Source organism: Takifugu flavidus, chromosome 9 (assembly GCF_003711565.1).
Source record: "Takifugu flavidus isolate HTHZ2018 chromosome 9, ASM371156v2, whole genome shotgun sequence".
Classification (NCBI taxonomy): domain Eukaryota; kingdom Metazoa; phylum Chordata; class Actinopteri; order Tetraodontiformes; family Tetraodontidae; genus Takifugu; species Takifugu flavidus.
This window is the reverse complement of record NC_079528.1, coordinates 8,267,816-8,281,739: the sequence shown is the minus strand read 5'-3', so window position 1 is coordinate 8,281,739 and position 13,924 is coordinate 8,267,816. Positions and strand designations below refer to the sequence as shown.

Below are 13,924 nucleotides of genomic sequence, written 5' to 3'. Positions count from 1 at the left end.
ATATAACTTCATTTTCTGTGCTGCAAACACTCTGTGTGTGTTTGTATTCATGCGTGTGTGTGTGTGTGCGTGTGTGTGTGTGCGTGCGTGTGTGTGTGCACAGTTGGCAACCTCAGCTAATCATCGTCCATCATTTTGTTTTGGTTTTGACAGCTTGAAGAGGCAGAAAGTCCCTGAACGCCTCAGAGAAAGCCTTAACTACCGTGTGTGTGTGTGTGTGGTGTGTGTGTGTGTGTGTGGTGTGTGTGTGTGTCTAATGTCTCATTACATTCAGTAATCATCTCCACTCTGGTGGATGGAGGAACAGGAATATTTGTTTTTCTCATGTGGGTTTTTGGGGCTTCATACGCAGTCATGTGATCATGGGATGTTGTTTGGCCCCGCCCCTTAGACATCATTTCCTGCCATCACTTACTTTTCCCTCCAGTTTTCCGATGTTTGGCTGGTTTCCAACAAATTGCAACATGATTCGGTTGTAAATACTAATTGTCGTGGCTAAAGTTGACTGTTAGCATCGTTGGGCCCAGATTTGTGGTTGCTGATTGGTTGTGAGGCAGCGTTAGCATAATAAGGGGGTTTTGCTTTTGTTGCTCCCCTGTTGTCAGTGTGAGATGTTAGCTGTTAGCTGTGAACTGTAGCATCGATCGTCTCCGAGGAAACACCGCCATTGATTCTTCTGCAGGTCTCTTTGTTTACTCTTGTGACATCATCACACCAAATACCTTCTATTCTGACTGACAACGCTAATCGGCTGCTAGTGTTCAAACGAGCTCGCTAGCATTTGTAGGTTTTCCTACCAACCGTATCCTGTTAGCTGCTAATCATTTTTTTGGCAGGCTGCTGGAGTCTTTCCCAGAATTCACCTGCTAGGAGGTGGCAGGAGGTGAACTGTCTATGGTAGCACACAGATTTTAGCATCGATTTAGCATGAGTCAACTTCCCCTGTGAGTTTTGATTGGAGGAAACTACAGAACGCAGCGACACTGTGGCGCCTTGATGGCGCTGAGCTTTGGTCCCTCAGCACAGGATTAAGCAACGCAACTGTTGCATATTTCTCAGCAAATGGTCCTTTTTCATGCTAATGACATGCTAATGTGGAGCTGCTAATGTGGAGTTGCTAATGTAGAGCTGCTAATGTAGAGCTGCTAATGTGGAGCTGCTAATGTGGAGCTGCTAATGTGGAGCTGCTAATGTGGAGCTGCTAATGTGGAGCTGCTAATGTAGAGCTGCTAATGTAGAGCTGCTAATGTGGAGCTGCTAATGTGGAGCTGCTAATGTGGAGCTGCTAATATAGAGCTGCTAATGTAGAGCTGCTAATGTAGAGCTGCTCCCATCGGTTGAGCTCAGGCTCACGTGCACAGATGTTGGTTGACGTGCACGAGCAACAACCTGATCAATAAATCAGACTGATTAGAAAAGATCAAACACACCCGTCAATAAGTTGTAAATGTTGTCCAGCTTCTGTTATTGATCCGACTCAACAACTGGGTTAGTCTGGAAACCGGGTCGACCCGAGTGGACCTGGTTTCTGGGTCACACACACGTGCACACGTGCACACGTGCGCACGTGCTGAGTGACACATGTTGGGGTTCCTGGAGGGGGGTCTGAATATTGATTGACCTGGAACTGTGTGTGTGTGTGTGTGAATGTGTGTGTGTGTGTGTGGTGTGTGTGTGTGTGTGTGGTGTGTGTGTGTGTGTGTGTGTGTGTGTGTGTGTGTGTGTGTGTGTGTGTGGTGTGTGTGTGTGTGAGTGTGTGTAACAGTCGTAAACGCGTTCCCTCTGCTGACTATAATGTTCCTGTCATGGGTCAAAGGTCACCTCTGGTCTTGGTTATCTCCCTCCCGTCGTCGCCCACGGCGACCAGGTGTTGCATGATTGATGAGGGTTTTGTAATCCTTCTGTTGCTAATAGACAGGAAGTGACCACCCACGACCTCTGACCTCACTGACTCCTGCAGCATGCTGGGTAACAACCTGAGTCTCACACACACTCTCTCTCTCTCACACACACACACACACACACACACACACACACACACACACACACACACCACACAGTCTAGAAACACTCTCTTTCATCTGCCTCTTTCTGCTGATTTTCCTCGCTCGCCCAGGAGGATTGTGGGAAGTTTTTTTTTAATGTGCTGACCCTGAGGTCAACGCAGAGGTCGAGTCCGGTTCCGACCACATCAAAGGGCGGATAAATGTTCTATTTCACGTCCGTTTTTACAGAATAATCCTGACATTCAAAGTTGATGTTGTTGTGTAACTTTAGTGGGCGGAGAGTGAGTGTGTGTGTGTGCGTGAGTGTGTGTGTGTGTGTGTGCGTGAGTGTGTGTGTGTGTGGTGTGTGTGTGTGTGGTGTGTGTGTGTGTGGTGTGTGTGTGCGTGTGTGTGTGTGTGTTAGAGAGTGTGTGAGTGTGTTTGTGTGAGAGAGTGTGTGTGTGTGTTAGAGAGTGTGTGTGTTTGTGTTAGAGAGTGTGTGAGTGTGTGAGTGTGTGTGTGTGTGCGTGTGTCTGTGTGTGTGTGTGTGTGTGAGAGAGAGAGTGTGTGTGAGAGTGTGTGTGTGTGTTGTGTGTGTGTGTGTGTGTGTGTGTAACGGCCTGTGAATGATCCAGTTTAAATAGATGAAAATGAAACTTGAACCCTGCCAGTAAATTAACGAGCACAATAGTTGTGTGTGCAGTAATTTAGTGTTAATTAAGCAAATGTGCGACACCATGATGAAGATCTCTGTTTAAAGACGCCATATTTGAAATATTAATCATGAATAAATGAAGCCTCTCAGGCCATAAACCAACTGTAGATCTGTTAATTATCATAACGGGCTGAAGCCATCGGTCACAAACGCCGGACGCTGGCGAGCGGTGAGAAACGCCGCAGGGGCTGATGGGAAATGGAGTTCACGTATCCAAACGCTTGGCAGAGGCGCTCGGGCTCACGTCCACACCAGCACGTTACCTCGACAACGCGCCAGGCCACGCCCATCAACATCAAAGACTTTGATAACACTTTTATTGACACGTTGTTTGTGTACATCGACGGGAGGAAGTGGCCAAGTGGCTGGTGTGAGGGAGGATGGGGGTCAGGGGCCCAAGCCTGGCCCTAGTGTGGCCCTAGTGTGGCCCTAGTGTGGCCCTAGTGTGGCCCTAGCGTGGCCCTAGTGTGGCCCTAGCCTGGCCCTAGTGTGGCCCTAGCGTGGCCCTAGCCTGGCCTTAGTGTGGCCCTAGTGTGGCCCTAGTGTGGCCCTAGCCTGGCCCTAGTGTGGCCCTAGCGTGGCCCTAGCCTGGCCTTAGTGTGGCCCTAGTGTGGCCCTAGTGTGGCCCTAGTGTGGCCCTAGTGTGGCCCTAGTGTGGCCCTAGCCTGGCCCTAGTGTGGCCCTAGTGTGGCCCTAGTGTGGCCCTAGCGTGGCCCTAGCCTGGCCCTAGTGTGGCCCTAGCCTGGCCTTAGTGTGGCCCTAGTGTGGCCCTAGTGTGGCCCTAGTGTGGCCCTAGTGTGGCCCTAGCCTGGCCCTAGTGTGGCCCTAGTGTGGCCCTAGTGTGGCCCTAGCCTGGCCCTAGCCTTGCCCTAGCCTGGCCCTAGTGTGGCCCTATGTGGCCCTAGCCTGGCCCTAGTGTGCCCTAGTGTGGCCCTAGCCTGGCCCTAGTGTGGCCCTAGTGTGGCCCTAGTGTGGCCCTAGCCTGGCCTAGTGTGGCCCTAGTGTGGCCCTAGCCTGGCCCTAGTGTGGCCCTAGTGTGGCCCTAGTGTGGCCCTAGCCTGGCCCTAGTGTGGCCCTATGTGGCCCTAGCCTGGCCTTAGTGTGGCCCTAGTGTGGCCCTAGTGTGGCCCTAGCCTGGCCCTAGTGTGGCCCTAGCCTGGCCCTAGTGTGGCCCTAGTGTGGCCCTAGCCTGGCCCTAGTGTGGCCCTAGTGTGGCCCTAGTGTGGCCCTAGCCTGGCCCTAGTGTGGCCCTAGCGTGGCCCTAGTGTGGCCCTAGTGTGGCCCTAGTGTGGCCCTAGTGTGGCCCTAGCCTGGCCCTAGTGTGGCCCTAGCGTGGCCTTAGTGTGGCCCTAGCCTGGCCCTAGTGTGTTGAATGAATGAATGAATGAATGAATGAATGAATGAATGAATCAATCAATCACACGCTGGCTTGTGCTCTAATGAGTCAGGGAAGGTTTTTCTGGTCGGCTCAGCGATCAGATGGTGGTGACAGATTTTTGTCTGGTGGAGGTCAGAGGTCAGCAGACCACAGACAGGTCACATGGTCACGTGGTCACGTGGTCACATGGTGACGTCGGTTGAGTCCGGACCAGACAAGCGTGATGTTGGTTTCAGCTGGTCGTCGGGATAACTGACCTGAGGTCACGTGACTCTGCTCCATCAGGCTCGGCTGGTTTCGTCCAGTTTGGACCCCCTGCTGGTTTATTGCCCCCCACCAGCGAAGCATCACCTCCCTCATTGACCCCCCACCTCCTCACTGCCCCTCTAACTGCACCCCTGCTGGCAAACGCTGCCATTTGGGCTCTCGGTCATTTGTTTCTCAGGAGGCGTCTCCTCGTCCCGTTTAGCAAAGTTAGCACCTTTGTTTATGTTACATATATAAATATTTCGTATTCAATCAAGGTTTTTTTTGTTTTGTTTCTTCAGTTTAATCGCATTGCTCTGAACCTGACGCGTGTGTGTGTGTGTGTTTCCGTGTGTGTGTTGTGTATCTTCATGGCAGTCGAGTCAGGCGGTCGTGAGACGGTCGCTAAGTTCTGAGCTACACGAGTGGGAACATTTGATGACGCTTTGTTGTTTTTATTGTTGATGCCTTTTCTTTGATGATCGAACATTTACAGAAGAAACATGCTAGGTGGGACCTGGTCTCACACACACACACACACACACACACACACTGTATCCGTATTTAGCAGCTCTTCGATCTTCGCCGTGTTCAGTCGATAAAACTCTGCCGTTCGCGGTGTCCGGAACTCGATCCGGCCTCCTCGCCTTTGTCTCCCTCCGACAGGAAGTGGCTACTTCCTCTGCTTCTTCTGAGAAATGAGCTGCCTGATGAAATGAAATTGTATGAAAACCTATAACCCACTCAGGACTAACTCCGATTAGCTTAGGTTCATGGCGGTGGAGGAAGTGATGTCATTTCAGACAGGAAACACCAGTGTTGCGGCTGTTGCCGCCTCCAGGGTTTCTGTGGACTGGCGAGTAGAATAAGATTAGCCTGCGCCAACAAAGAAACTTCCCACAGCTGTTTTTTACACAGCAAACAGCTTTTTTACAACCGGATTAACAGCGTGTCATGTTGTTTCACAGGATTACGGAGCTGAAATCACACTCTAGTTTCACACTCTTTAATCCTCCGTTTCACCGTTGTGGCCGTGAGTTTATCAGCAGATTTCAAGATGCTGAAATTACAGGAGTTCCATCTCATCATCTCATTGTCAAGAACGGACTCATTTACATGGAAAAATGTCAACAAACCCAAAATGTTTTAATTTTGTTTCGCAAACTTCCACACCCATACTCACTTTTATCACCATGTGGGGACTCCACAGAAATGTACACCCAAAGAGGACCTCACTTTTGAGGTCTTTTCTAGTTAGAAAACAGCTAATTTAGCTGTAGAAACACTGATCCTGATCTGTTGTGGACAATTGCAACAGTACAACACACAAATACACATCTAACTGTCAGTGTGCATTACAGCGGTGCTCCGTGCACAGACATTTGTGCACGTGTACAGGAGGGAAGATGTCTGCTGTCAATATTAATTTGGCATGAGAGACAACAGATGTATTTCATTCCTGGTTGTCTTGTCCTGCCCCCTCACACACACACACACACACACACACACACACACACACACACACACTCTACTTGCTCCCACTCACTCTTCCTTGTTTTTTAGAACCATTATAGCTGCAAAGGGAATTTTAATGGAATGCTATTTGAGTGGGATGGATGAATATTTAAAACAAACTCTGACTTGAGCAACAAAAGGACGTATCCTTCATGTGGAGACACACACACACACACACACACCACACACACACACACACACACACACACACACACTGACACTCTTGCCTAGTTTCCTCAAACCAGTTTAGCGGCTCTTACTCGATGAGCACTGCGCTCTTTGTTTTCGGTCCCCATGCTGTGTTCACATCCTGTCTGTGGTTGCCATGGTTACCGCTTTAAAGCGTGTACATGAGTTGAGACGGGATCTCCGTCCTGCTGTTTCTCATAGGTCTCTGAAGTGTCCTGTGTCACAACACAACTCCAGGACTAACATCTCTAATCTATATAAAACTGCAGTACGACTGCGATGTTAATGCAAACCTAGCGCCCCCTATCCACGCCGTGAAGTAATGCACGCGGTTAATAATGTTGCTATTGCTGATGCTAGCTGGAGTTGAAGCCTTGCTAAAAACCTGTGATTCATCAGTTTTTGTTGGGTTTTTTTTTTTTTTTTTTTAACCAAAAGCAGGAAAACAATGAGAGGTGAGTTGAGCCGTTGTCACGGTAACGAGTTGTTGTCAGGCTGCGGCTTGTTTGGCACCTCGGGCAGTTATTTTTTTAAAATGTTCTCTAAAACTCTGGAATCAAAATAATGATCCGTCATTTCGCTGTGCCAACGTTTCTGATCGGTTCTGATGGTTTTGGTGCCAAAATAGTCTCCTGAGGGTCGCCGCGGTGACAGGAAGCGGCGTGATTAGCCGCTCCAGCCGCTGCATGATGGGAAAATGTGCCAACCGTTGCCAGCGAGTCCTACGTGCTAGCAGTGAAGACAAACCCCACGTTAGCCGTTTCTCCTCCTGGATCGACTTTCTCGGTTTCTCTCCGTTGCTCCACTGGGGACGGGGTCAAAGGTCACCGCGGAGAGACGCTGTGTTGAGACAGATTGATGGACAGTTTGAAGAAAGCTGAGTTGGTCAAGTAAGAAAAAGCTATTTTAGCAGAAAGATAGAGACAGCTGTAACGTCAGCAATTTAAATGTGTGTGTGTGTGTGTGTGTGTGTGTGTGTGTGTGTGTGTGTGTGTGTGTGAGTAAGAGAGAGAGAGAGTGGCTCAAGTTTGTGCAGCCAGTTAGCTTAATTTGATAAAATGGAAGGATTATCACTGAGCTAGCTAGCTAACAAAAGCTAACGTCACATGACACGCGCCTTTGTCAGTTGTTTGCTAACACACAGAGCAACTGTCAAGTCAGTTAGCAAAGAGAAGGACTGTTTACCCTGCGGGGTGGGCGGGGCTTGTCTTGATCTGATTGGTTGATAAAATTCCGGTGTTGCCTTTAAAGTTGGGAATTTTTATTATTATTTACATGAATCAGAAACTTTGGGATGCAGCTCGGATAAACAGGAAGTGTGTCGGAAAGATGAGCCGAGGAGGAAACACGAGTCAGTTACCATTAGCATCCGAGGACCGAGGAAACGGATCAGTCACAGAGCTCAGATAACACACACACACACACACCACACACACACACACACACACACACGTGTAAACACCACTATCTGTCACCTTCTGTCAATGACCTTTGACCTGGGCAGCTTTAAAGAGAGAGAATAATATCAAACAGCTACACACACAAACAGCTCTCTCTCTCTCACACACACACACACACACACACACACACACACACAACACACACACACAGCGTTACTGAGCTGTGAATGACACCTTCATCCTCGTTTCTTTAACATTCAGACATCACTTAGTGTGTGTGTGAGCGTGTGTGTGTTGTGTGTGTGTGAGCGTGTGTGTGAGCGTGTGTGTGTGTGTGTGTGTGTGTGTGTGTGTGTGTGAGCGTGTGTGTGTGTGTGTTGTGTGTGTTGTGTCCTGTTTGAAATTCTGCTCGTCTGTTATCCGTCTCCATCCAAGAAATCCAGAGGAAGACGGCCACTCGGAGACAGACTCACATTCAGTTTCCCGAGTCCCCATAAGTCAGTTTGTTTGATTTTAATCACACACACGCGAGTTTCGTCACATAATTAATCAATAAAATTCTTGAAATTGTGACTTTCTTCACGAGCGAAAATCTCGGATTTGTGTTACATTTAGTGTGGGTTCAGCATTGTTGGTCTGCGATTGCCTTCGTGACAACAAAGATGGCCGCCGCAGCGCCAGTTTAGGGCGAAATCGACCTGCAACCTTCCCACCGCTGATCCCTCGCTCACCTGCACAGAAACACGCCGTAGCTTCACGACAACTTTGGTGAATCATCTGCATCCACTGAAACCCGAGTTAGCACCCGTTAGCTTAGCATTAGCCGTCGTTTGAAGTGGCTGAGCCTGAGCCGTTGGACCGTAACAAGCTCAGAGATGCTAACGGCGCTATCCAATATGCTAGCAGACGCCGCTAACTGAAAATAAGCTAAAGGAAAAAACAGTCAATCCATCAACTGCTGTTAGTGTGTGTGTGTGTGTGTGTGTGTTGTGTGTGTGTGTGGCGTGTGTGTGCGCGTGTGTGTGCGTGTGTGTGCGTTGTGTGTGTGTGTGTGTGGTGTGTGTGTGTCATTACGACTAACAAAAGGCAGAGAGCCATTAGGGGCGGAGAAGTTAACGAGCGCTCTGACGCTCTGTTTGATTGTAAACAAATCCAGAGGTCGCTCTCCAGGTTGTGCGTGCGTGCGTGTGTGCGTGTGTGCGTGTGTGTGTGTGTGTGTGCGTGTGTGTGCGTGTGTGTGTGTGTGTGTACAGCTGCTGCAGGTCCCTGACTGGACAGAACTCTCCGGAAACTCTCGTCATTGATTCCTGAAGCTGCGGGAAAAGTGATGATTCAGCTCGCCCCAGCGAAGACCTGTGAATTCTTCTTCTTTCCGTTACCATGGTGATCTTTGTCCTACGCTTAGCTCCGCCCACCTGCGTTTGAAGCCGGTTATTGAGTCTCAGACAGGAACGCTTGTTCTTCCTCTTCTCCAGACGGAGCTCATCCATTGTTGTTCTTCCTTCCGTGTGTGTGTGTGTGTGTGTGTGTGTGTGTGTGTGTGTGTGTGTGTGTGTGTGTTGTGTGTGTGTGTGTGTGTGTGTGTGCAGGGAGTGTCTCAGCAGGGGGACCCCCTGAAAGAGTCCCACACACTTCCTGGAACACACACGCATCACTTCCTCTCCAGGAGTCTCTCCAGGAAGGGGGCTCTTCCTGCCCCCCTGACTCAGCTGATTTTCCTGGTTTTCCGGATTTTCCCACTGAATTCTCTCCCGTTTCCATCTCCGCCCGTCTGAAATCTCTCTGCTTTGATTTTCAGTCGTTTTCGATCTGGCTTTGATTGATTTTTCAATGATTTCCAACCTTCACTCATCACATCAAACACCTGAAGAATTAAGAATTACATTTTTCTTGTGAACAAAGAGCCCCCCCCCCCCATCACACACACACGCACACACACACACACACACACACACACCACACACCAGCTGTTCTGTTTTCCTGCAGGTTTTGACATTTTAATGATTTTTTCCCCTGGTGGGTGAGACAGTTTGTCATTTTAAAGCTGTAACAAACAACTGGGGGGGGGGCATCAGTTGGGGGGGGGGGCATCAGTTGGGAGGGGGGGCATCAGTTGGGGGGGTGAGTGTAACCAAACCCGATGACCAATAATCACAAACTTAATTGAGAGCCCGAACAAGTTCAAGTGTGTGTGTGAGTGAGAGAGAGAGAGAGTGTGGTGTGTGTGTGTGTGTGTGTGTGTGTGTGTGTGTGTGTGTGTGTGTGTGTGTGTGTGTGTGGTGTGTGTGTTGATTTTGTTCTGATTCTCCGTCTTTATTCTCAGCAGCTCTGAAACTGGTGGCCTGGGATCGTAGCAGCGTTTGCTGTCGCGCCGCTAACCTCGTTTTAGCCTGTCAAACATTATTTCAGCTCCTTTTATTTATTCTATTTTATTTATTGATTTTTATTCCTTTTTATTTTTATTTTAGCTGCTTCCTATTTCAGCAACCTTCATGAATCAGCTGCTTCCTGCTGCTGCTTTTAGAGCATTTAGCATTAGCCTGTCCAGTCTCCCCCGTGGGCCCATTTGGCCATAGCTGCAGCAGCCTTGGCAAGCTAGAAGCTAATTGAGAGCCGATGCTAATGAACGCTGGCTGCTGTCCACCTTGACTCTGTAGAGACGTCTGTTTCTGAGGAGCCCAGTGGCTAAGTGGCTAACATGCTACTGGTCCATTACCCAGCGCAGATGGCTACACACAGGAGAGGCTTAGCGAGCTACTGCTACCTGTTAGCGGATATGGAAATAAACTGGAATAATCGGAGCTGAAGAAGGTTCATAAATTTATGGATGAATTTAAAAAGGAGAATCAATCATGATGGCAGCTCTGTTGCGACATGCTAAAGAGTGAAGCTACCGCTAATGCAGAAAAACTGGTTTATTATAACATCAATGAAACTAAATTGCAGTAAACTTTAACCCGACAAAGAGCCTCGCTAACCCGCAGCTGCTAAAGTGTTTAGCCTGCTCTTCCTTCCTGTTTCGGCCGTATTTAGACGTTGTGTCGTCAGAGATGCTAACGCGCCGCGGCGGTCCGTCACCGCTAAACTTCCCCTCATTGTGTTCAGCAAACAATCCATCGTTCATCTGTATACAAACTGATACATGTAAATGTCCCATGAGACACACACACACACACACCACACACACACAAAGACACACACACACAGACACACACACACACACACACACACAGACACACACACAGACACACTCACACACACAGACACCACAGGCACCCACACCACAGACCACACCCGACACACACAGACCAGACACACACTCTCTCTCTCAGACACCCAACACTCTCACACACACACGCTGAACGCACGTACCACACATACACACCACGACACACACCACTCTCTCTCTCAGACACCCACGCTCACCACACACACACACACCCACTCATGCACGCACGCACGTACACACACATACAACACACACCCTCACACACAACTCACAAACTCTCTCAAACCACACACTCCCACACCCATCACACACACACACTCACAACACACTCTCACACAGGCTCCACACTCTCTTCTCGTCTCTCCTCTCTCTTTACACACTCACACACTCACTCACACTCTCTCACACACACATTCTCTCTCTCACACCACACACTCAACACACACACACTCACACACTCACACACACTCTCTCTCACACACACACACTCACACACACACACACACACCACCCCGGGGGACAGCGTCCTCGTGCTGCTTTGTTGCAGTTTGTTCATGAGTGACGGTTTAAATTCAGCAGCTGGTCAGAAATGCTCAGACACACAGAAAATACACTCCTGTGCTGTCACCGCGGGGTGTGTGTGTGTGTGTGTGTGTGTGTGTGCTGTGTGTGTGGGGGGGTCATCAGCCATCGGTGCTGCGTTCACTGTTGTCAGGAAGTTTGAGTGGCTGCAAGTGAGCAGCGAGGCAGCAAATTGAAAAATACAACCTGAAAATGTATTCAAGTTCAGGGTGTGTGTGAGTGTGATGAGTGAGGTGAGCTTCAGAGTGGGTTCATGAGTTTTGCTGGTATAAACAGGATTTCCTGTCACACACCACACACACACCAGACACACACCACACCACACACAACACACACACACACACACACACACCACACACACACATCTTAACTCCTTGAAACATATGAAGCTGTGCTGACCTCTTTCATGGGCGCCCTGATGTGATGCTGTGTGATGGTTGTTGTGGCGCCTCCTCTCTCTCCTCCTCTTCCTCTTCCTCCTCCTCCTGCTCCTGCTCCTCTTCCTCCTCTTCCTCCTCCTGCTCCTCTTCCTCCTCCTCCCCCCCTTCCTCCTCCTCCTCCTCCTCCTTTTTTAAACCATCACCACAGCTGTGGCGTGTGGCCACATAACAAGCTGGGATCTGCTCCATTTTCCCATGATGCATCTGGCTGAGGTCGGCGCTGTGACAGCGGTGAACCGGATGATGAGCACGTCGGCGTTCTCAGAGATGAAACGTTCTTAAATAACGTTTCGCCGTGAGAACATCAGACGGTTTCATATCTGGATTCATCAAACGCACCAGTAGCTCATTAGCTTAGCATAAATAGCTGTAGCGGGGCGTAACCAGCAGCTGAGGGTCACAAGTGCTGACAGAAGACTCACGACACCAACTCAGTTGTGTTGGTCAGTGGACTGGTTGAACTGGTTTAGGGCCCTGACAGCCGTTGCCATGGTGACGGAGCATCTGGGGAGACGAGACGCCGCCGCTCATCAGGCCGGCCGGCGAGGTGTGGTGATTGGACCGCTGGACTGGAGCTTTGTGGGGCTTTAAATGGCGAAACTGTGTGTGTGTGTGTGTGTGTGTGGTGTGTGTTTGTGCGTGTGTGTGTGTGTGTGTGTGTGTGTGTGTGAGCGAGCTAGCTGAACGTCACCGATGTTGTCGTTTGTTTTAAACGTGGTCAGAGGGGTTTCAGGTGGATCTTTGTGCGCCTGAATGTGATTACCTGGAGTCTGCGCTAGTATCTTAGCACGCTGACGCTAACTGTAACACTTAACGTTAGCAGTTAGCTTTGATGAGCTAATCCTCCCGTGTTCTGCCAATCGCAGCTCCCCCACCGCCGAGTGACCTTCTCCACAGCCAATCAGGAGCTCCAGGACGCGTCCCAGCACAGCTACTACGACAGCGGCCTGGAGGAGTCGGAGACGCCAGCTCCAAGTCCTCGTCGGGGCCCCGGATCGGGCCCCTGGCGCTGCCGGAGGACCACTACGAGCGGACCACTCCTGACGGCAGCATCGGCGAGACGGAGCACCCCGGAAACAGGTAACGCGGGGCTCCGCCCCCCTCCGCGCCGCCATCCATCACGGCTGGTTCTCACACGCGTCGACACTTAATTACACGCGCGCTGTCGGAACGCGTCGTGTCAGCAGGAATGTCGGCGTTGTGTTTTTAATCAGTCTCCCACAATTCCCGGCGCTGCGCGTACATCCGTTAAGGAGGCGTGTGACCTCGCAGCGGCGCAACACAATCAATATGCAACATAATCAACTCCCAAAGCTTCTCAAATTAACATCCCAATTATGTAAATCACAGCCGGTCCAACCTTCCATCAGCTCCACTTATGGATCCGCAGAGGGAAGCTAACGGGGAGCCGCTAACACAATAAACTCCCCCAGTTTGAAGCAGTTAGCCTGTCAGCGCCTTGTTAGCATGTTGGTCTCCACGAGTCGGCAACATTTTCACCAGTTCACACACTCGCGATGCAAACGCGGCGCGCACTCACACACACAGACACACACACACACACACACACACACACACACACACACACACAACACACACACAGGGGGAGAGAGGTTTAACTGTCCTCCCTCTATCTCCACAGGTCGTATGTTCACATCTGTAAACATGATGATTCACAGCTGTTACATGGTTGTGTGTGTGCGCGCGCGTGTGTGTGTGTGTGTGTTGTGTGTGTGTGTGTGTGTGTGTGTGTGTGTGTGTTTTGGGGGGCGGGGGGGCTTCAATAACACTCATTAATCATTCAATGAAACAACAGTTTCGGTCAGTTTTTGCTCCTCCCCCTCCTGCTCCTCTCCTCCTCCTCTCCCCTCTCCCCTCCTCCTGATCCCCTCCCCCTCCTCCTCCTCCCCCTCCCCCTCCTCCTCCCCCTCCCCCTCCCCTCCCTCCTGCTCCTCCCAGGTGGGTGATGATGGGGGTCACCAGGTCTCCTCCAGCCTGTCAGGAACTCCCAGAACAGAACTTTGTTTTCACATTCTTGTGTTATTTTTAGGTTCCCAAAGTTCTTTCTGGGATTTTCTGCAGATTCCAGCAGTTTAAAAAAAAGTGGGATCGGCCGCGAGTTTGAGGCCTTGTTGTCTTCGATGTCTGAGGACCTGAGGTGGTCCTGAAGGCCACGCGGTTCCTGAGGCCCCAGAACCTCCGGAGTCCTTCAGGAGCTCTTCAGTCCTACGGGACTCTGGAAGGT

At 50.2% G+C, this 13,924-nt stretch overlaps 1 protein-coding gene across 1 annotated transcript in view; it reads left to right on the top strand.

Moving 5' to 3' along the window:
- LOC130531442 (protocadherin-1-like) overlaps positions 1-13,924 on the top strand; it is a 59,999-nt gene that overhangs the window by 14,061 nt on the left and 32,014 nt on the right.